The following is a 22,845-nucleotide window of genomic DNA, read 5'->3' on the forward strand; positions in this document are numbered from 1 at the left end:
GACCACGCGTGTTGGTGCTTTCAGGGTGCACCTGTGCAGCACAGACAAGATGAGGGGAGCCCCAGTGTCGGAGTGGCGTTAGGACCGCGTGCTTGGTGGGGCTCGGTGGCCGGCTCACTGCCCTGACGATTTTGCTGTGGCACGGAGCGAAGCGTGGCTGGTGCTTCTGTGCTTTTCCCCGACCTCTCCCTGTGGCCCCAGTGCCAGGGTCCGCATCCCCACTCCTTGCTGTGGCCCCTGTGCTGGGACCCGCATCCCCGTGTCACCCTGTTCCCTGCTGCCTGGATTCTGGGGGGCTCCTGTGGAGAGGGCTGAAGTAGTGACTCTCGGAAGGCTGAGCGGCTTCCCACCTGCATCAGGAGCTTTCAGACTTTGAGGAAGAAACCCAAGGCCCGAAGGGGCAGCTGAGGGTTGGGGCAGAGAGGTCTTCCCAGGGACGTGAAGCAGGGCAGGCAGAGAGAAGACTTGGAGGCGCCCCCTGCGTGGGGGGCGGTGCGAGGAGGCTGCCGCCCACGTGAGACGCGGCTCTGCGGGGACGCCCCTCGGTCGTGCTTCCCTTTGCCGAGCGCTCTGGCCCGGAGCGGCCGAGGTGTCCTGCTGCGGAGGTCCTTCTCGTGGGCCGGAATAGGAGGCTCTGGTGGGTGCCGGTGTCTGCCAGGTCTCTGCGCCACCCCCACCCCTGCGTGAGCCCGAGGCCCCTGCGTGTTGGTGGCCCCGTTCTAGACTGTGCCGGTGAGTTCATCTTGAGCGCTTCCGAGCACGCCGCTTCCTGGCGTTCCTGCCACGTCGCCATGTGTTCCTGAAGACACCGTCCCTGGCTAGCGCAGCTCTCAGAATAGATCTGTGGGCCTTGCATTTTCTAAGTATTTTAAGACATAAGGCGCACAGTCCTGCGCAAGTCCGTCACAGAGAACGGCCGCCCTTCCGGCCGCGCTCCCGCGGTGGAATACGGTCGCCGATGGTGGCGTCTGTGGCACGTGTTGTCTTTAGGTTCTGGGCTTCTACGTAGGAGTCTGGGGAGTGCTGGCCTCCTCCCTTTCTGCATCAGTGGAGAGCAGCTTGGACATCTCACACTGCTGCTAGGGAGAGGTGAAGGTGCCTCTTAGCTCACATCCCAGCGGCAGGTTCAGTGCGGAGAGGCGGTGGCGCGGGGGCGGCCGGAGCCGGTGCCGGGAGCAACGGCCGTGGCTGGCAGCCAAGGCTCAGAGCGCAGGCCGGAGCGGCCGGGCGGGCCGGTCGGCGGCCGAGCGGGCCGGTCGGCGGCCGAGCGACAGGAGCGGCACGAGCAGCTCGGGGGTCTTTGCTGGGGCCCCGGCGTCCGCCTCTCCCTCGGCGCTCCAGCGGATGGCGTGTGCGGAGAACGGCTTCCACGGGACCCTTGCGTGGTCTCCCCTAAAACGAAAAAGGGGTTCTTGCACCGTGTGCACCTGGCACTTGTTCTGTGGGGGCCCCGGTGGAGTGTGGAGGGCCAGGACAATTCTCTGGCCTCGCCGTTGTCACACAGACGAGGACGTCGGCAGTGACGTGTGACGGTCTCGGAGCTCTCGGTTCTGCAGCACAGGCTGCAGAGTAGGAACCGGTGACGTGGCCGCCGTGTGACAGACTTGGGCCTTGTGGTTGTTGGTGCCCTTTCTCCTTCGTGGGCCGACGGTGACGGCTCCGATGGTGCTTGCACACAGAAGAGTGACATCACTGCTGTCCGTGGGATTCCCGCGGGCTGAGTGGGCAGGGCTGCGGCCTCCAGTCTCCCGCGTCGTGCTGGAGCATTCTGTCACACGGAGGAGTGCATGGCGCCTGGAGCTTTACCCAACGAGGCGTCCTCACTAACAGGCATTAAAATGGCTCTGAGTAGCGTTCCAGAACCTTCAGCCAGAAACCCGCACACGGAAGCTGTGACTGAATCTGGAGGTGAGCTGTGCGGAGCTCGCTGACGAGAGTGACGCCCCACGACCGGCTCCCGGCCTCACACTTGGGGTTGGCAGGTGCGGCTCTGGGGTGGTCGGGACGCTCCCTTTTCCCAGCCAGGAAAGGCTGTTTTCAGAAAGCGCCGCATAGATGCTGTACTGAGGTGAAGCTCGCCGCAGACGATGATCTGAAAATTTTACGGAACTGTTGTCAGCCTCCATTCAGTCTTTTAGGCACCACAGTCTGGCTGATACGAAGTGCCTCTCGGAAGTGGCGGTGGCCGCCGTGGCGGCTCCGGTGTCTGTGGGCCTCCCCGAGGTTCTGCTGCCGCTGGAGGGTCCGCCGCCCCCGCCCCTCCTCAGCCTTGGGGCTGGCCTGCAGCCGGCGTGGTCCGTGGGGGAAGACTGGGCAGCGTGGACACTGTGTTCTGCTGCTTTTCGGTAAAAACAAACCTCTCGTTCCTGTAGTTTCTCTCTAGATTCTGCTGAGTGTTGAGCGGGTTCCTGTGGACCCCTCCTGGGGCGTCGCGGGTCTGTCTTGGGGCCTTTTCTTTACTGAAGCACACACAGAGTGGTGCTTGCCACGTTATCCTCGGCACGTCCTGCTCGTGGCATGTCTGCGGAGGAGCCCCATCAGGGAGGAGCTGTTGGTGGCACAGTGCACGGTGCAGGCGACCGGCCGGCGTTACAGCAAGCTGCTCCGTCCGATCCCACAGGCGGACCGTAGCTTGTCTCAGAGCTTCCTTTTTGGAGTGGAGAGTGGGAGTCAGGGGAGGAAAGGAGACTTTTCAGGTTCTAGGGTGAGATCTTTGGCTTCCCCAGGGATGGCTTGTTTCCTGGATGCGGCGTTTGTCACGTGGGGACTTACTTTGTGAAGATGCACGTCTTGGAGGACGTGACTGAGCCCAGGTGTGACATCACTGGGCGCCATGGACAGCAGGGCAGGGGCAGAGCTATGTGGACTCGGGGCTCCCTGTCCATCATTACAGACCCAGGGCACTTGGCCAGCGGAGGCCTTCCCTGCCCCACGGCCTGCGGCCTTCCTGGCCTGCATGGCCCGTGCTCTGCCGCAGAGCCTGGGCTGTGTTCGGTGTTCTGCGCTGCTGGGTGTAGCTCTGTGTCTGCACGTCTGCTTCCAGCAGCGCCACATGGCAGTGGCGTGTGGCCGTAGGGTGCCTGAGACAGGGTTCATTTGTGGTGACACTTGCCAAGGCTTTTCTTTGAGATGCTCTCTAGGGACGGGTAGAAGCTCCCTGTTCACTTTCTGCTGTTGTAACCTACAGTAGTGTTACAGTGAATTAAATAGACACTAGGTTTACATTCAGGTGTTCAAGACTGATTCTGGACCCTTTTCCTCAGTGCGCGACTTGTCCATTTATTTGTTTATTTATTTAAGATTTATTTATTTATTTACTTAAGAGTTATTTATTTATTTAAGATTTTTATTTATTTATTTGATAGAGATCACAAGTAGGCAGAGAGGCAGAGGAGGAAGCGGGCTCCCCACGGAGGACCTTGGGATCATGACCTGAGCCGAAGGCAGAGGCTACACGCACTGAGCCACCCAGGCGCCCTCAATGTGTGACTTTAAAGTTAATGTTGGTGTAGCAGTCCCGTTTGCTCATACATTCCTCTGAGTGGAAGAAATGGTGAGTGCAGGAGGCCATGACGGAGGTCCCGTGCCCGTGGGAACAGGGGCGCGCACACGGCCAGGCTGCAGACACTCCCAGAAGCAGGTGGAAGCACACTGATAGTGCTTTTACTGTCCTACTGGGTCAGTTGTGGACAAGGGCCAGCACCAAATGCTTCTTTGCTGAGGGCTGGGAGTGACTGATGGAGAGGTTGCCACTGGCTTGGTCTTTGGTGGTGGCCCTGATAGCCGTGCAGAATCTTCCTGGATGTGCCCATCTGGGCCCAAGAGGTATCCTCCTGCTCACGGAACAGCACAGAAAGAGCACGTTTGTCCGGGGCCATACCAGCAAGCAGTGGGAAAGGCCTTCTCTGGGCCTGGACACTTGGCCTTGACCCTGGCCTGGACACCTGGCTGGACCCTGGCCTTGACCCCAACCTGGACCCTGGCCTGGACACCTGGCCTTGACCCCTGACTTGGATCCTGGCTGGACACCTGGCCTGGACGCTGGCCTCAGGTGTGGTACCTGCTCCACCATTATGAGGCACAGTGCATCTCTGGGACACCTAGTTTCAAGCTTGTTCCACAAGATAACAGCTCTCTTGAGGTGCCCTCTGCATGCTGCACAGTTTGTTCGGTTTGAGTAGTCTTCGCTGTGTTCACGGAAACGTGCAGCCAACACCACACGCCGCTTCAGGAGGCTTTCATCACCTCAGGAAGAAACATGGGCCCTGGGGCGCCTGGGGGGCCTCCGTGGGTTAAAGCCTCTGCCTTTGTTCAGCTCAGGTCATGATCCCAGAGTCCTGGGATGGAGCCCCGCGTCGGGCTCTCTGCTCAGCGGGGAGCCTGCTTCCTCCTCTCTCTCTGCCTGCCTCTCTGCTTACCGGTGATCTCTGTCTGTCAAATAAATAAATAAAAATCTTAAAAAAAAAAAAGTTACAAATCACCCATTATGGGAATAGCTCATAAAACTGTACTTTATTCATTCAATAATTTAATAAAGGAAATGTGTTTAGAAACATTTAAAAAAGAAAGAAGAAGAAACACGGGCCTGTGGTCATCACTGCTCCTCCCCTCCCCACCCTGGAGCAGACCTCGGACCTCCTGTCTGTCCCTGTGGATTTGCCTGTTCTGGAATCCTGGACCGTGTGGTACCCAGAGAAACCCGCGCACATGTGCCTGTGGGTTGGCAAAAACAAAGAACCCAGGTGTCTGTGATTGAACGTAAAACTACATTAAAGAGAGGATCTCAGACGCCACATTTGAAAGTAGGGTGTGATCCTAGTGAGGGAGGAGGCCTGGCTGTTGAGCTTGGTCCGTGCTGAGGGCTGGGCGGTGCCCTGCGGTGGTCAGCCTCCCGCCCACCCAGAGCAGCCAGGTACCTGTGCTCGAGTGTGCGTCCTGGTGTGCCCAGCACTGGAGCTGCTCTTTGCCCTCGCCTGCTGCAGCCGTTACCCCGGACAGGGCATCGGGCACCTCCATTCCCAGCTCCCCCGAGTCCTTGCTTCCAGGCGTTGTCTGCGTGTCCTCCAGACTTGCTTTGGGCAGGGTGAGGGCAGTGACCTCGTCAGCGCGCAGACTCGCTCTTCTGTCCCGCCTTTACAGAAAAGCCAATCCCGCGTTTAACACCAGCTGCCACCCCGTTTCTTTGCTCACCTTTATAGCAGAAGTCCTCTCACAGAGATGGTCATACTGCTGGTCTCTGTAGCTTCCCCACTCTCTCTTTCTGAGAGTGTTACTGCGACACAATTTAAGTCGTGAAATTCAGCAGTTGTCAGTGTGCAGTGTGCTAAGTTTTAACACGAGTGAATCATGTTTCCACTGCTGCAGGCGTGACATAGGACCTCTCCGTTGTCCTGGGAAGTTTCTGTTTCCCCCTTTGTCCCTGGACCCAGGACACCGCTGATGGACTTTGGTCACTGTGTTTTGTTTTCTTCTTCTAGAGTCTAATACGAGTGGTTTCTTCCATTGTATGCGTCCATCCTGTGCTGCTCTGATCAGCTGCTGAGGGACATTTGCACAGTTCCCAGGTGTAGCTGTCGTGCAGTCACGTACAAGATGCCGTGCGACTCTGTGTTTTACCTTCTCTTTGGTAAATGCTCAGGACTGGGATTTCTGGGTCATGTGACCGGGTGATGTTTAATTGTTTAGGAACCTGCTGGACTTTCCCAGAGTGAGCATACCGTTCCCACCAGGACGGGTGAGAGCACAGTGGCTCTCCTTACTCACTGCCCCTGGTACGGTTCGTCCTTCTGACTTGCCAGTTCCGGTGGACCTACTGGCACCCCACTGAGGAAATGGAAATCATTACGAATAGCGTCGATTATTTTTCCATGTTTTTGGGGGGGCAGGTCACGCATGTATCTTGTTTGGGGAGCTATTCTTGCATATTTACTTATTTTTGTCTATTTACAAAAACTCTTCTTGAGAGTTCTTTGTATGTTTTAAACAAAAATCCATTACCAGGTTTCTCTTGTGCAAATGTTTTCACCCAGTCTGTGGCTTGGCTTTTTCCTTAAGAATTGTCTTTGGAAGGACAGGAGTTCTTCATGAAGTCCAGGCTAACTTGTGTGTGTGTGTGGGGGGGGGTTACTTCATCCTTGCTGTGTTGTAAGAAGTCTTTGTCTGACTTAGTGTCAAAAAATTTTTCTCTTATGTTTTCTTCTCTAAGTTATGCAGTCCTGGCTTTTGCATTCAGTTCTGTAATCATTTGGAGCTGATCTGTGTGCGGGGATGTTAAAGACCCTCCCCTTCCCTACGGAGGGACTTTCTGTCGCCCCAGCAGCACCTGCTGGCCGCGGGGCTGTTTCCCCCCAGGTGTTTTCCTTCCGTTGGAAACGGTTTCTGGACTCTGTTCTGTTGCGTTGGTCTGCTTGTCCTTGTCCCGCTGGCTTGGTCACTGGAGCTCTGTAAAGAGTCTTGACATGTAGCATATGCCTTCCCACGCTCCTCTTTTCCATTTCCTTGTATGTATTTCAGTCAGGCCATCCTTAGGGCAAAATAGAGTCTGCTGAGACTTTGATTGGGATTGTGGTGAATCTGTAGATCAGTTGGGAGAGAGCTGACATCTTTCTTTTTTTTTTAATTGATTGATTTGACAGAGCAATAGAGCCAGAGAGCACAAGTGGGAGGTAGGGGGCTAAGGTCCAGGGAGAGGGAGAAGCAGGCTTCCCACAGGGCAGGGAGCCCTGTGTGGGACTCAATCCCAGAATACCGAGATCGTGCCCTGAGCCAAAGGCAGACGCTTCACTGACTTGAGCCACCTGGGAGCCCCAAGAACTAACATCATTTTTTTTTTTTTTAAGATTTTATTTATTTGGCAGAGAAAGAGCAAGAGCAGGAACACAAGCGGGGGGGTGGGACAGACAAAGTAGGCCCCCCGCTGAGCAGAGAGCCCGATGCGGGACTCCATCCCAGGACCCTGAGATCATGACCCGAGCCGAAGGCAGCGGCTTTAACCCACTGAGCCACCCAGGCGCCCCAACTCTCTGTACTTTAAAAAGAAAGAAAACCAGGTTCCATTGACTGCTCCCCATCGGTGTTTATGCCAGATGTGCATTACGGCCCTCATCCCTTTCCATTCCGCGTTCCCTCCGTTTCGTTCTTGGGGTCAGTGCTCCATCCAGGCCCTACGTTGCTGGCCGGAAGTGTGGAGAGTGGGTGTTCTTGCCTCTTTCAGTCCGACAGGAAGGTGTCTCACCTCCTGAGTTCCAGCACTTCCCTTTATGAGGCTGGGAGAGTCTTGCTGTCTTAGTTTGCTCTGTTTTTTATGTGAACAAGAATAAAATGTCTTCTGCTTTCTTCATCTCTCAGAATGATAGTTTTTAAAGACGCAATAGAGAAAAACTAATGAACTCCAAAGTTGGTTCTTTGACAAGATAAATAAAACTGACAGGCCCTTAGCCAAGCAAATGAAGAAAAGAAGGCACAAATTTGTCATTCTGAAGCACGAGAGAGACTGTCGCTATGAATTTACAGGATGAAGGAATTTTATTAATTTTATGTCAGTATGACAATTTAGATGAAATGAATGAAATTTTTAAAAGACACAAATGACTTAAGCTCACTCACGAAGAGATGGATCACCTGAGTAGCCTGTATCTATTAAAGACATTGAGTATTTAATTACAGTTCTTAACGCAGAGGAACCTCAGTCCCACATGGTCGCACTGTTGACTTAAACCGTCCATGACACAATCAGTCACGCCAGGAATACACAGGCTCCTCCGTGGGTGCACCCCCACCTCACCCCAGAACCAGAGGCAAGAGGCAGGGGGAAGGAGGCGGCGTGGGGGTCCCACACCCCCACAGTGACGCTGTGAACACCTTACTCTGGGGCCCTGGTGTTTTCCATTGTGCGAGCGTCGGCCCTCGTCACAAGCAAGTAGGTTGGTCTCAGAATTCAGATTCGGTTTAACGCTGCGAAGTCGACGTAGTATACTGTACCGACACGATGAAAGAGAGCGACCATGAGATCATCTCAGAAGACCCCCCCCCCAAAAGCACTGGACAAAATCTCATACCCATTCATGACAAAAACACTCTGCCCACAGGCGGGAGCGCGGGGCGGCCGAGCCAGCTGTGTCGGAGCGCAGCGTCCCGGCCGGCGGGAGATGGCGCGCTCTTCCAGGTGGGCTGGCTCGTGCCACCTGTCCTGTTCTCTTTTTCAGAGTAACCTTTATGGCTACAGCAGTCTCCCACATTTTGGAAAGTTAGGAATAACACCACCAGTGATAAAACCTAACACATTGTGTTCATTGCCTCTGGAAAGCTTTTTCTGGTGTTTTGACATGTGTGCAACGTACCTGCATACATGTGCACATCTGTGTGAGATGGTTTGATCGGTCGCTGGGTCAGGCTGCCGTGTCCGGTCCTTCGCGCGCTACACGAGCTGTGGCTAGGAAGGCTCCCGCCCAGCCCACCGCCCGCTGGATCCGCCGGGGACTGGGCGGCCGCCTCCCTCGTCTGCCTGCCGAGCGGTGGGAGGGAGCCCTGCGCGCTCTGCCCTCGCAGCCCTCTGCGCCCGCCCCGACCAGATCCGCCGATTTCATACACGTCTCTGGTAGATTCCTGACTCATGCTAACGTGGAAGACATACTTAACTAATTTTATGCAGTCCTGTCGCTTTTCTTGTTCTGTGACTGTCATCTCTTTGTTTCCGTAAGCTGCCCTCACCTCTGACGGTCCCGCACGGAGCCGGGTTCTGTGGTCTGGCTGGGCTGTGGCCGCTTTCACCCAGCACACTCTGCTCTTCCTGCTGCTGATCCGAAAGCCTCCCTTTCTGACTCCTGTGTGCCGTCCTGCCCTGTCTCCTGTCCTGTCCCATCGTTTGGCTGGTCTCTGGGGGGATCATTAGATAGAAATCCGCCTCCACTTTGTTCAGCTTCTCTTACTCTTTCGGGGTTCCTTTGTTTTGTGTCCCTTGTCACATTTTCCATCTGTGGTTTTGGGTATTTTTTTTTAAGACTTTTTTATTCATGAGAGAGAGAGCGTGCGTGCACAGGTTGGGGAGCGGCAGGCAGAGGCCGAGGGGAAGCAGGCTCTCCACTGAGCAGGGAGCCGGAGGCGGGACTCCATCCCGGGACTCTGGGATGGTGACCTGAGTCGAAGGCAGACGCTCAACTGACTGAGCCCCCCAGCACCCTGGGCATATTCTGATTCTTCACAACCTCCTTTTGGATGCCTCTGGAAGTAAGTGTGTTTTCCCCTAAGAACTACTTTACCTGGATTTCCCAGGCCACTGCATAGCGTCGTCCCCTTCCCCGAGTTGAAGGTGCTCCGTTGCTGCTCTGACTTTGACCTTGGCTCTTGTACCGGAAGTGCGGTTCTTAATGGTCGGATTTAGTAGATGTGCTCTGGAGACCTGTGTGTGGTCCCTGCTCACGACCGTCTGTTGTGTCCTTGACGGGAACGGGCGTTGTGTGCTGGCGGCTGGAACGCGCCGTGTGTGCCCGTTGGGGGCTTGCCGGCCTGCGGTTGTGCGCCGTGCTTCTGTGTTCCGACTTCGGGTGGCAGCTGTCCGCTCACATGCTGCTGCTGTTTTAAAGTCTGCTCCCCTCCTGACGGCGTCTCCCTTTTTCCGGCTGTCACTGTGGGCTCCTTACGGTGAGGCTGGGTTTCTGAGTGTGTCCGTCTTGGGAACCACCGCTCCTGTGAAGGGAGCCACCTGCTGTGTTCAGCGAGTGACTTTGTCTGGTGAGTCGTGCTTGGACCCCAAGCCCGTATCCGGTGGTACGGCAGCAACCTCTGCCCTTCTGCTCAGTGTTTACCTGCTTTATCTTTCCTGCCCTCTTGGAATCTTTCCAGATTTTTTAATTAATTAATTTGTCACACACAAGAGTGAGGTCACGAGCAGGGGGAGGGGGTGTGGGCGAAGCAGACCCCGACGGAGCAGGGAGCCCCCCAGGGCACGCCATCCTGGGACCCTGAGATCATGACCTGGGCCGAAGACAGACACTTCCCCGACAGAGTCCCCCGGTGTCCCGGAGGCTGTCCAGATGTTCATGTTGTTGAGTCCCGCACTCGGCCCCTCTGCCAGTCGCAGTCAGACTTGGTCCTCCGGCCCCTCCGCGGGCTCCCCTCCGCACTCACATGACTACACGGGGCTTCCCGCTCGTTTCCGCCGGGGTCTCTTCTCTCCTTTCTGTTCATTGGTTCTGATGCACATTTGGCAGTTCTGCACTTTCTTTTCATGGTCACCTTGGAAGTCAGCGTGTTCTGCGGCACCTGCGTCTCCTGTCCCCCGGTGGGTGCTCCCAGATGCCAATACCGTGTCCGCTTCAAGCGGGGCTTTAGGGGCGGCGTCACCGGGAAGGACGCCCAGGCCGGCCTCTGCATGCTCCTCGCCCGCTGGCTTTGATGGTGCTCTGCGCGCTCATGGCGTCTTTTCCTGCGACTTCCACTTGTTCCTGCTGCCGCTTTTTAGTGCTCGTGTCCCTGAGAAACCTTGGGGGGAGCTGGGTGGGTGGTGCAGTTTGGTGTTTGCTGGAGGATGACCACGGAGGTTTTCAGGGGTTCATGCTCCCCACTGGTTGGTTTACTGTCCTTCTCACGGGTTACTGATGCGGGGCGGTGCTCCTCAGCTCCTACTCCCTGTCCTTGGTTTTAACCCTGACCCTTGGGAACTCCGTGTGTCTGTGGGGCCGCACCTGCGAACTCTCCTGGCCTTGCTTATTCTTAGGCCTCGTGGACCCTCCGTGGCCTGTTCTCTGGGAAACACACAGGGTTTTCCTCAGCACGGAGGCAGCTTTGACCCAGACTACGTTCCTCGGTTGGTGGGTCATTGTGAAGCAGGGACTTGTTCTTACCCAGGAGGATCAGATCCGTCAGTCCTGCACAAGGAGCTCGCCGACCCACAGCCCGGGTCCCACAGCCCGGCCACAGCCTGCCAGGCCCTGCGGGTGAGGGTGTGTCCCGGGTGAGCTCAGCTCCTGCCTTGTTTGTAAAGTGGAAGTGACACCATCTGTCCCGCTGAAGCCACTCCGGGGCGCGGAAGGACATAAGGGGAAGGGAACGTGCTGTGCAGATGTGACTTGAAGTGGATCGTTAGACCCCAGACCCTGACTGTCCTTAATGACCAGCTGCCCACCTGCCCCAGCACCGTCCTGTGCTCCCGGACCCCGAGGCCAGTGGCTCCTCCCAGCCCAGAGTCCGGGGCTTGCTCGCCCGTCTGGCCAGTGAGCAGGACCTTGTTTGGTGGTTGCTGCTGTGGCCTCGAGCTGCCCCCATGGCACCCGTCTGGCCCCGTTCTGGAGTGTGGAATACCGGCCCGTGTCGCCAGCCAAAGCACAGAGCCAGCGGGACAGAGAACTCGCGGGGAAGGCGGCGGAGGAGCCGCGGGACGGCCGTGCTCGGCGCTCGGACTCTTTCTCAGAACTGGGGGCTCTGCCTTGACGAGGTGGGGCGGTGGCTCTCTGGGAACAGAGATCTCCTGTCAGGTGTTGCTGCGGAGGTTCTCGTACTCGGTGGAAGGGGCTCCTTGCCCCGCAGCCGCCGGCCGGCTTCTCCCTCCTGGCTGCACCGCGTGCTCTCGCCGCGAGTCCTGAAGCCATCCGTGCTCCGGCCAGGCTGCTGGGTCGCCTGCACCCCTCAGGGTCAGGGTCCCCCTTCGCCGGTCGTCCTCTCCACACAGTGACGGTCCCCTAAAAAGACAGAGCTGAGTTCTTTCTACTTGGAAGGAATTTGTCGCAGGTGCAGTTTGTGAGCCGGAAGCGGCGTGCTGGAGCCCGCCCGTGCGGTGTCTTTCTGCGGGGAACGGGGGTTTCGCCTCAGCAGAGTGTGCTGGGGGCACGTGTGAGCACCTGATTTCGCCCTGGGCGTGCACCCCGAGTTCAGGATTCTAAAGCACGTAAGTGGCGCCTCTTTCGGGACGTGTGACGGGCCTGCTCCGCCGTCACTGCTGTCCGTCAGCCCTTTGCCGTCTGGGGGGAGAGCGCTGCAGAGAGACCGTTGCTTTCCGTTCTCAGTCGGTAGAAGTTGGATGATTCTGTAAACACTGTTCCTCAGAACATTGTAATGTCTTGTTTTTCACGCGCGGTAGTGTGTTTCCGTGGAATGTGGAGCGTCTAGTGTTGGCGGTGGCTGTGCTGAGAAGGGGGTCCGTACAGCTCCCAGGGGCTTCCTGCAGCCTGAAATATCAAGTTTGGTTTTTTCTTTTATCTTTTTTTTTTTTTTTAATTTTTTTTTTTTAGATTATTTATTTATTTGTCAGTGATAGAGGGAGGGAGAGCGAGCAAGCACAGGCAGACAGAGAGGCAGGCAGAGGCAGAGGGAGAAGCAGGCTCCCTGCCGAGCAAGGAGCCCGATGTGGGACTCGATCCCAGGACGCTGGGATCATGACCTGAGCCAAAGGCAGATGCTTAACCAACTGAGTCACCCAGGCGCCCCAAGTTTGGTTTTTTCTCTGAAAAATGTCAGTCTGTGTATAGGGATTTGTTTTCTAGTTTTCTGTCCAGCGCTTTAAAGCCGCAGTAGAAGGGAGGAAGGACAAAGCACAGTGTCCTCGAGCGCGGCCGCGGCTGCAGAGAGACAGAACGCGCCGGGGCAGGTGTCTGTGGCCTGAACGAGGCGGGCGTGAAACGGAGCTGCTCTCTCTGCCCAGCCCTGGCTGGACACTCTCACTCCGTGTGTCGCTCCTGGCGCTCCCTCCGCAGGCCTGGTCCCGGGCACCGCTGTTTACACCAAGGGCTCATCCTAGACGGAACGGTGGAATTCCAAGGTCTTAAAATCTCCAGGAAATTCTGTGCTTGCTTCCCCCAAGGTGAAATGGACTGTGTTTTCCAAACCGAGGTGGAAATGGGCTCTGAACCCTAACCCAGGAGCCTCTCCCGGGCTGGTTTCCCTCAGCGGTAGGCCTGCCACACCTTTCTCCTGTTCTGCCGTGACTTCCTGGTTTGTGACAAGAACCTTGGGGGGCGGGTGGGCTGAGGGAGACCTGGGTTCAGCCAGGCCCAGAAATCCGTGCTGGGGCTGGGGCTGCTCTGGGCCCCGAGTCCTGGGCCGCAGATAGCTGGCGTGTGGCCGCACTTCGTGTCTGTGTGGTTTGCACAAAGATCATTAATCAAAGGGCTTTTCTTTCCCCTCTGTGGGTACATAATTACTCAGTATTCCACATACTCGGGGATTAAAAGCACCTTGGCATGTGCGGACTTACGCAGTGTTGTCGATGGGATTAAAGGTTTGGGAAGGGTCGAGAGGGCAGGGGGTGGATGGTCCTGGCCTTGATGTGGGGTTTTTATGCCATCGTCCTCTATTTCCAGCTTCCAGAAATCAGCTGGTGTCGGGAGCACATGTGTCTGGAGCTGTTGCTAAGGTGACGCGCCTCAGTCGCACCCACACAGTCTTTCTGGAAGGTGAGGACGCGTGGTGGGTTCCGTGCGCACAAGGGCACTGTTGGTGTGCTTGGGAAGTTGGCCGGCTGCCCTGTCCAGTTTAGGTTGTCTCTCCTCTTGTGCTTTGATTCCCCAGTTGATGACCTAGGGACCTGCACACACAGCCCTGAGATGGGTTCACTGTGGAGAGAAACAGGACAACCTTGTTTTCGGGTCTTGCCTCTAATCTCTAATCGAATCGGTGCAGCTGACCTTCAGATCTGTGGTTGGGCTCCCCTCTTGTTCCCCTTGAAACAGGACTGTGAACTTGGCTTTAGACATGTCTCAGGGGAAGTCACAAATTTAGAAAATACAGCATTAGTCTTACGACTTGGGTTAGGGTTTGTGATTTCTTTTCGGTTAGAGAAATCTGAAGTTATTTGTAATATCAGTACTTTCCTCTGTGTATGATGCTAAATTTTTAGTCATTTGGAAGTTGGATTTGGAAAGTAGAGTGTCCTTCTACTACTTCGTTTGGCTGCTAATACCTGCCACGTTGCTGTACGCTTTGACGAAGAAAAACCCAAAGGTCCGGGCCTTACAGGGCCATGGACTCTAGGAGTTGGGCAGACGCTCTGGGTCCCTCTTGAGGAAGGAGCATGTGTGGCACTTTGCTCACGTGCCTTCTGGGATCCGGAGCTCTCGACTGCAGTCGCTGAGCTGTGTCTGAGATGCCTCCCCAGGGAGAGCCTCGCGTTATCAGTTGACTTGACAGTTTCTCTTTAAGTGAAAGTTGATTATTGATGACCTTGTTCCTCCAGAGTCTCCTACGCGCAGAGTCCTTCTCCTCTTTCCCAACCTAGATTGCTTGATAAAAAGACGGTAGGTTTGTGAATCACTCTGCCCTTTCCTCACACTTTGGAAAGCATTTCCCATTCGTTTCTTGCAGTTCCATTTCTGGCTGTAAACATTGAAGGGCATTCTCAGGTGTGTAAAGAAGTGTGCGGAGGAGTGTTCACGGCGGGGTGAGCGGAGCGGGCAGGTGTCTCTGGGAGGAGGCGGCCGCTCGGCTGGGAGTGGAGGTGCGTGTCTTTTTCTTATTATTATTCCTTTTTTTTTTAAAATAGGATTTTTATTTATTTATGTGACAGAGAGAGATCACAAGTAGGCAGAGAGGCAGGCAGAGAGAGAGGGAAGCAAGCTCCCCACCGAGCAGAGAGCCCGATGCGGGGCTCGATCCCAGGACCCTGAGATCATGACCTGAGCCGAAGGCAGCGGCTTTAACCCACTGAACCATCCAGGCGCCTGAGAAGTCATGTTCTGTATTATAGTATATCACATTTTCACAAACCTGTGAACACACTACTCTGTAGCCCGTCTTCTCCGTCAGCTCCTCTTCTTTGCCTTTCTTTCCCGGGGCCTTCGAACGCTTGTGCGGGAACGGGTGTCTGTCCCACACTCCGAGTGTCCTGCTCTTCACTGTGTCCTGGGAGGCGCCTATGCCCAGACCAGGGGCTGGCCGTCTTTTCCTTCAGTGGCCAGGTTGTGAATTTTCCAGGCTTTGCTCCCTAAGAGGCAGTGTCACAGCGGTCCTCTAGGGAATTGTGCAGCCCTTCACAGATGTCCCTGTCCCTAGCTTCCGGGCTGGCCCACTCCGCCAGGGAAGACAGTCTAGACCAGGGGTGTGAGCATCATCACGGGTGAGCCTGGCTGCTCGAGCCCAGACCAGGTCCCCTCCTGGCTGGCCTCTTTCAGTGAGGGACAGCACGTGCCCACCAGCCTCGTGCCTGGGACAAAACAGACAAGTCCTGCTTTCTGCAGCGAACGTTCCCGGGCACGGAGCAGTCACATTCAGAGTGCGTGGACGTGGTTAAGTGAAGCGGCCCGGGACCCAGTCCTGAGGCCCCTCCACCAGGCAGAGATAATCCTGGTGGTCCGCGGGGTCCCACTGAGCGGGACAGGAAGCCTCACGCTGTCTCTGCCGGCCTGCGGGGTGAGCTGTGAGCCGCTGGGGCCTGGGGACAAGGCGGGCAGGGGTGGGTGATGGGGAGGTGGGTGATTTCTTGTGGCTCCAGGGAGCACACAGGCGGCCCTAGGAGCGTCTGAGTTTCTCTGACTCACGGCGATGTTGTGTTCATTCTCTAGGGTTGCTTAGACAGCAGGTACTCCGTGCGCTCATGCAGCTGTGGGGGCCGGTGTCCGGAAGGAGGTCCTGGCAGGGCCGCGCCCCCGAAATCGGTCCCACGCGGAGCCTCCCCGGTCCCCCCAGCACCCCTGTCTTCTTGTGGCCCCTTTCCTGATTCCCTTCTCCCTTCTGTTCTGGGGACACTAGTTTTTGGGTTAGGGTCCGCCCACACAATCCAGTAAGGCACGTCTTGAGATCCTTAATTTAGTTCCACATACATAGACCCTTTTTTCCCAAATAAGGCACATCATAGGTTCTGTGTGGACGTGTTTTTTGGGGTGGGTGCTACAGTTCATCACCCTAGTGATGCTTTCTTGAGGTGAATGTCTATTTTTTTTCCTCCTTTTACATCTGGGCATGAATAAGAGGCACAGGTTTGAAGTGTACAGTTTGAGTGTGTGTGTGCACCTATAAGGGTCAGACCAGGCCCAGCGCCCTGTGAGCACCCTGAGCCCCTTTGCAGCCAGTGCCCCTCCGCGTGGCCTGGTGTCGCCTGTTCTGGGCCTCCATGGCGGCAGAGTGACGCGGAAGGAGCAGCGGGGTCTGTCCTGTGCGTCCGGGTCCTTCCCTCAGCACATCTCTGGGGTCCTCCCCGTGGGCGGGTCTCCCTTACGCCCAGTCGTCGCCCACGGACGGGGGCGGACATTGGTGGTGTTCGCTGGCGGCTGTTCAGCATGTGGCTGCTCTGCTCCCATTTACAGAAAGGAGGACTTTTGCTAAATGTGTTTTAAACATACTCTCTCAGCCGATGCCATCTTAAAAAAACAAAACCAAAAACTTACTTTTTCTGCGCACTTCACTATCTCACCCATACATTTTTTTAAAATACTTATTTTTCAGGTAGGCTCTCTGCCCACCATGGGGCCTGAACGTGCAACCCTGAGATCAAGAGTCGGGTGCTGTAGCCACTGAGCCAGCCTAGGGCCCTGCACCCTGAAGCTTTTTACTTGGTTTTGCGGAGGTCGGCAGTCCCAGGCTGGGGAGGAGCTGGGTCCCGGGCAGGAGTCCGGGAGCCAGCGGGGTTTCTGTTGGGTCCGCCTGAGCTGGGTATGCCGGCGGCCTCCAGGGCAGGCGGGGAGAGCCCGGGAGCCTCCGTGCCGTGTTCCTGAGGGAATGTGGGATGAAGCGGGCCTTGGCCACCCCAGCAGCTGCGCCGGCACACGGGAGGCAGTGGGGATGTGGCGGCGTCCGCAGGCAGCATCTGTGACCCTCCAGCCTGCCCGTGTCTGTGCGCCCCAGTGTGGGGCCATGTTCCTGCCCAGCCCTGTCCCAGGGAGCTGGCGCCAGGCATGTCTGGAGGCGTCACGGCGTCCGCAGCTGCACCACTGCGAAGCTGACCTCCTGTTTCCACGAAGGCAGACCGGGTTGCTTCTTCTCACTGTGAGAACTGGGTGGGAAGTAGGGCAGGTCTGCAGACTGCGTTCTTCGGTGGAACCCTGCGCTTCTGGTGTTGGGAGACTGTCCCTGGGGCGTCCTCCTGGGCCACGCGGAGCTGAAACCCTGGGGCTGGCGGGCATCCTGGGGCTGGCGGGCATCGCGGGGCCTCCTGGTTTTGCCATCCCCGAGGCTGATGAGACAGAGCGGTGGGCTTGGGAAAGGAGGTGGCTTCACGGTTCCAAGTTTCTTTCTGGGAGACGCAGTTGTCATTAATTAGGCTTGTGCTGCAGGCATCCCCTTGGCAGACCTTGTAGGTCAAGGAGGAAAATTGTTAATTAACCCGGCCAGTCATCTAATGTAGGAGAGCAAAGATGATTTGGGGTGGGGGGTGGTAATGGTAGCCTTCTTTTTTCTGTTTTCTTTCTTTCTTTTTTTTTGGCAAAAGGCCTTCTGTTTCAGAAAACTAGAGTGCATTGTGTGCGCCGTGTTTCTCACACAGACAGGTCCTCTTCAGACGGATGCTCTGGTTTGCCGGCAAGTCTGCACTGGTCTGTTCCCTCGGGGCAGGCAGCTGTCCTGGTTTGGGTGTGTCCCAGGGAACATTGCCCTGTGGCACTGAGAGAGGGTCACACCGCTTGGACAGGGTGAATAGCTTCCGTGGTGTCTGGCCTGGACAGACGGACGGGAAGGGCTCCAGGGAACAGGTCAGCAGGGGGCGCGGTCCACACAGTGTGTTCTGTGGTGGGCGTGGTGGAGTGAGGGGGACACCGCTGTGACCAGAGGTCGCTCTGATGGCTGCATTTCGTGGGTCTTCTGTGTAACAGCGAGCTTGGGTCGGCAGGACTTCCTCTCTCTGCTCTGCCAGCGCGGCTCTGAGTGTTCGTTGCTCTCCTGAGGGGGTCCGGAGAGTGAAACCGCATGGGGGGCGCAGAGTGGAGGGTTCCCGGGGGCACAGGTGCTCGGATGGGAAGAGGCCTCTGTGCTCAGGCAGCCGTCTGCACCAGCACGGGGTGTGCGTCCCGTAGGCTGCGGTGAGCCGTCTTGTCGTTGCGGTAGTTCTGGCACGGGCGGGGGTGGGCATCCCCGTGTGCTCCTGGTGAGGCCAGGAGTGTGGCAGCCTTTGTGCAGACCCTCGGCGGCCTCCCGTGGGTGTGTAACCCGACTGCCTGTTCCTCTGCGGCAGGACTGGGGTAGGAGCGGGGACACCACGTGGGATGGGGGCGCAGGGCTGGGAGACGGGACGCTCGGACTGCCGGGGTTCCGGAAGGCACCCACGCTCAGAGCTGCCCGTGTGCGCACCCGGCCGAGAGGCTGAGCCAGGGAGGAGGCGGCTGCCCTGGTCCGCCCGGGCCCTGCGTGTGGTGGGCGGGACGCTGTGTGGGTGCCGTCCGCGGCCGTCTTCCTCCCCGAGGCTCTGCGGTTTGCCCCTCCTGCTGCTGGGACGGGCCCATCTCTCTGGAATGGCGCTCGCCTGCGAAATCCGCTGTCCTGTCTCTGTTGGCTGTGTCACCTGCTGTTCTGCCTCAGGGAGTGACGTGGCCGGTGGGGTACCGGGGGCCAGGACACTGGGTGCTGGGTGCAGGGCCTCGCTGGCGAGCCAGGCTCATCTGAGCTGAGGGGGGCAGAGATCTCGCTGGCCAGCAGTGATGTGGGAGGCGGCACCCACTTTCTGTTTGCAGGAGGATGGGCCCTTCTTACGTGCGCCTGTATGACCACCCAAGTGCGGGCAGTTGTCCCCTACCAGCTTGCAGGCTGCAGGGGCTTTCTCCGCATCTTGGCGCCACCATGGTCCATCCATTCTCTAGTGGGGAACATCTGGGCTCTTGGCAGGGTTTGCACAAGTTGTTGTGGGCGTGGTGTGGCTTTGGAGGCCTCTGCACACTCATCATTGGGGTTGTGCCCACCACTCCATACTCCCAGGCCAGGTCCCAGCTGTCCACCCTGGTCACATGTCCGAGGACGCTATAGCCTGCTGAGCACCTGGCCAGGGGGGCCGTGGCATTAGCCTGCAGCACTTGTGGCTCCTGGCCGGTCTCCAAGCAGGTGGGACTGGATGCTTCGGGGCAGTGACACCAGGACGAGGGGAGACACCAGGGGAGCCTGTAGGATCAGAAGTGGGTGGAGCCCAGCTTCCCCAGCCTCCACGGTTCTGCCCCTGGGAACACACCTCCTGGTGACTCCAGCCGGATGACGGGTGGTTAAGGAGCATTGATTAAGCCCCAGGCCCGCCACAGATGCTGCTCTAACCTCTTACTAGGAGAAGGTTTTGTTTCTTTACTTTATAGATGGAGAAGCTTCGACATATCTAACCACAAACCCAGGGCTCTTAACCAGCTTGGCCAGTGTGTCTGAAATGTCCTGACAGCTTCCTTTTGAGAGAAAAACAGTCTGTGTCTCTGCCGTGCACACATACCTTCTGCACACACCCAGAAACTTGTTTACCAAACCACTTCCTTCGTGAGGTGGTGGGAGTTGCGTCACTCTCTGAACAACGTGTGTTCCAGACACGTCCTGCTGGGTGATCTCTGTCCGCACCTGATGCGACCCCAGAGCCACGGTTCAGTGCTCCTGTCCTGTGTCCGTTCTCTGGACTGTGGATGTTTGCTGTTGGGGCTGTGGTTACCTGTAGGGGAGCCTCTGTCCGATGGTCCGCAGGTATCTTCTCTCCCGGGACCTGGGTCTTCTACAGGCAAAGGCTTTAATCTTGTGGCGATGCCCTTTATCACTTTCCGTAGATCATATGTGCTGCTGAGGTCCTGTCTGAAGCTCTGTCCCTGGGGGTGCCTCTCCGGCTCAGTCAGTGGAGCTTGTGACTTCTGACCTTGACGTTGTAGGTACGAGCCCCACAGTGGATGTAGAGATTACTTACAGATAAATTCTTTTTTTTTTTTTTTTTAAAGAATTTATTTATTTATTTATTTATTACAGATTTTATTTATTTATTTGACAGAGAGAAATCACAAGTAGGCAGAGAGAGAGAGAGAGGGAAGCAGGCTCCCTGCTGAGCAGAGAACCCGATGCGGGACTCGATCCCAGGACCCTGAGATCATGACCCGAGCCGAAGGCAGCGGCTGTGACCCACTGAGCCACCCAGGTGCCCTACAGATAAATTCTTAAGGAAGTAAAAATAAAAACTTTTGCCTTGCTCTAAAGATTTTCTCCTGTTACTCATCTGCCCTAAAAATTTTCATAGGTTTTTATAGTTTTTCTGTTTTAGATGTATACCTGAGTTGTTCATTTTTATTTCGGGCTTTTATAGACAGTATCATGTTTCCACGTAGTCCTCACCAGTTGGTAGAAGTACGGTTGGCCTTTGAACGACGGGAGCGTGAGGTGCACCAGCCCCCACACACTGGACAATCTGGGTATAATTTTGTCCTTCGGAACTCACATACTGCATATTCTTACCATAGGGTAAGCTGGAGAAAAAATGTTACTAAGAAAATCATAAGGAAGAGAAAATGCATTTGCAGGACTGCACTGTATTTATCTCAAAACTCTGCATGTAAATGGACCTGTGCACTTCAGAACCGTGTTGCTGGAGGGTCCGCTGGGTAGTGGACTTCTGTGTGTTGGTCCGGAAGTCTGCAGCCTTCCTGAACTCATTATTTCTAGGAGTTTTTACAGATTCCTTGCTGTTTTCTTTCTTTCTTTCTTTCTTTCTTTTTTTTAAGATTTTATTTATTTATTTGACAGAGATCACAAGCAGGCAGAGAAGCAGACATAGAGAGAGGAGGAAGCAGGCTCCACGCTGAGCAGAGAGCCCGATGCAGGGCTCAATCCCAGGACCCTAAGACCATGACCTGAGCCTAAGGCAGAGGCTTTAACCCCCTGAGCCCCCCAGGCGCCCCACCTTGCTGTTTTCTAGATAGACAGTCATGTCATCACCAAAGAGAGTGGTTTATTTCTTCCTTCCCCAGTTTGTATGCTTTTAATTTTTCTTGCCTTACTGTGCAGGCCAGTGCTTATGCTGTGCTGTCCAGGAGCGGCGGAGGGAGGGGACGTCCTCGCCTCGTTCCCGATCCTGGGGAGAAAGCGTCCAGTTTTCCTCAGTTAGGAACGACGTTCACCATGGGCTCCTGTGCATGCGTGTGGCCTCATGCAGGCTACTCCCTTGCGCTGCTGCTGTGCTGCACGTTTTCATCAGGAGTACCGAATTTTGTAAAGTACTTTTTCTGTGTCAGTTGTTTGGATTTGTGATTCTGTCCTTTAGCCTGTTAATGTGTGCTGATTTTCAGGGTCGAACCAGCCTTGCGTGTTCTGTATTCATTACCACGAGCACACCTGCATCTACAGCTGGCGTTACTGGGGAGCCCAGCCCAGAGCAGTAGACCCCCCGCCCCCCACTTTGTCCTGCTCTGTGTAGATATGCCACATGGTCCAAGCAGCCTCCTGGCATGGAGGTTTGTGTCTCTGGGCGGAGCTGCATTTCAGGACAGCTCCGGCCATGGGGCTGGGGCGATGCGTACTTGACTCTGCCAGGTGAGCCCAGTCCTGTCCGCCAGGGCCACCCTCTTGTGCCTTCCCAGCAGGAATGCACGAGAGTGTCTGGCCCTCTCTCTGATCTGTTTGCTGCTCTCTGTTCCCCCACTGGTCGCCTCCGTGCAGATCCGCCGATCCGCCCACACGGCGCTCTGGACTCTCCCTCCTCCGGTCTGCCGCGGCTGTCGCGGGGTTGAGCAGCCCGCATGGCTCTCCTCTCGTCACAGCAGTCTGTGCCTTGGCCCCTTCCACCAAGGACAGTGTGCTTCCTGCGGCCTCCTCATCCCGTTCAGCTCTCCCTTACAGATGTGCGTTCGCCTTGAATTCAAGTCTCGGGATTGCGCTTTCCATTCTGTTCCGTCATTAGTATCTTGTGCTGGACTTTGTGCATAGGTTAGGGAAGCTTTGAGATGCTGCCCTGTAATGTCCGTGGGACTACACTGGCCCTTCCTGGGGGCCTGGGTCATGTGAAGGGAGGCCCGTCTGGAACCCATCAGGTGCCCAACCCATAATGCTGCCCCAGGGCGTGTTCATACACGTTTCAGACATACCGGCCTCTCGAACTTTATTTATTGTGAAATGTGACATGATGCACACTGTCCACAAAGTAAAAATGTACAACTCACTTAAAACAAAGATATTTATTTATTTGAGAGCGAGCGAGCGAGTGATCGCGTGCGCCTGCGTGCCGGCCAGCGTGAGTTGGGGGGTGGAGCAGAGGCAGCGGGAGAGGGAGAGGCAGGCTCCCCCCTAGCAGGCAGCCTGTCGCGGGGCTCCGTCGCAGGACCCCCGTCAGGTCATGGGGTCATGACCTGAGCCCAAAGCAGATGCCCCACTGACGGAGCCCTGCCGGCCCGGGACAGTCCGCTCACCAGATGAAGCACAAACGCTGCGCTTCGTCCCTGAGGCCAGCCTTCCGGCCCGGACTCCGCTGGCAACCACATGCTCGCTTGGAGCGGCCATCTGCCGTTGGGGACCGCGAGTCGTTTTTCTCAACGTCGTTCGGGTCATGTCTGTGTCGTCCCTGCCGTGCGCTGCGCCGTGCCAGCGCGGCCTCGGACACACGCGACTGTGGGGCTCGTGCACGTGGCGCTGTGTGGGACGTGGCGCTGTGTGGGACGTGGCTCTGTGTGGGACGTGGCGCTGTGTGGGACGTGTGCAGCCGTGCTGCAGCCCCCGGCCCAGCTCCCGTCCGGACCGACTGGCCTCTGCTCTGCGTCTGCGTCGGTGCTTGATACCGCATCTTGGTTTTTGTTTACCGTGCTTGATGGCTAAAGCAGTTGGTAAGTCAGTCACCTACTTCCTGACCTTTTACATTTTCTCTTTCGTGAGGTGCCTTAAGTCTTGTGTCCATTTTTTGTTTTGGATATTTTGTCTTTTCCTTAATGATCTGTAGGAGCTCTTTATATATTCTGGTTAAAAGTTTTTGTTGGGGCGCCTGGGTGGCTCGGTGGGTTA

The 22,845-nt window shown here is 56.4% G+C and overlaps 1 protein-coding gene across 5 annotated transcripts in view; it reads left to right on the forward strand.

The window, feature by feature from the left end:
• The window catches only part of ANKRD11 (ankyrin repeat domain containing 11), a 174,649-nt gene that overhangs the window by 112,103 nt on the left and 39,701 nt on the right, over nucleotides 1–22,845 (forward strand). Inside the window, exon 1 of one of the 5 annotated variants that reach the window (XM_082711428.1) lies at nucleotides 13,298–13,385. The exons of 3 other annotated variants lie outside the window; for them this stretch is intronic. The gene's annotated coding sequence lies outside the window, so the exon portion shown is untranslated. Of the gene's footprint in view, nucleotides 1–13,297; nucleotides 13,386–14,331; nucleotides 14,426–22,845 lie in introns of those variants that run through there. One more of the 5 variants, XM_082711429.1, reaches the window with a different exon arrangement.

This window comes from Mustela nivalis, assembly GCF_964662115.1.
Source record: "Mustela nivalis genome assembly, chromosome: 18".
Lineage (NCBI taxonomy): Eukaryota > Metazoa > Chordata > Mammalia > Carnivora > Mustelidae > Mustela > Mustela nivalis.